Genomic DNA, 583 nt, shown 5'->3' with positions numbered 1-583 from the left:
ACCAGGTGAGTAGGAAGAGACTAGAAAGTGATGAGCTGCTGTTGAGAGAGAACAGGGCAGGAAAAGGAGGAAAGTAATGTTAAACTTATATTTCCATTTACGTGATGAATTGATTCACAGTATACAAACCACACTGGGCTGTGGTGGTAACGAGTAGAGGCATTTGTCATAGTCTGATGGCAAGGAGGTGAGGGAAGGGTTCTTTTAAGTGAAGACACCTGAGATGAAGCCTGAGCCACCTGAAGTAAATAGATCACCAAGTGAAAAGTTGTGCAAGTGCTTCCCAGACAGTGGTGGAGAAAATGCAAAGGCACTGAGACCCAAGAAACCTGGTTATACATGCACTGAATATGAATGGAATCTAAGGTATGATGTGGAAATTGCAAAGAAACATGGACTTGGAGGTAGAAAGAAGACCTTTAAAGGATACTTGGGCATATGTTAATTTAATGTCTGGGTTACTGCTGCTGCTGCTACGTTGCGTCAGTCGTGTGCAATGCTGTGTGACCCCATAGATGGCACCCAACAGGCTCCTCTGTCCCTGGGATTCTCCAGGCAAGAATACTGGAGTGGATTTCCATTT

This window comes from Bison bison, unplaced genomic scaffold (genome assembly GCF_000754665.1).
Source record: "Bison bison bison isolate TAMUID 2011002044 unplaced genomic scaffold, Bison_UMD1.0 scf7180017864360, whole genome shotgun sequence".
NCBI classification, from domain to species: domain Eukaryota; kingdom Metazoa; phylum Chordata; class Mammalia; order Artiodactyla; family Bovidae; genus Bison; species Bison bison.
Note: the sequence above shows the minus strand (reverse complement) of the source record.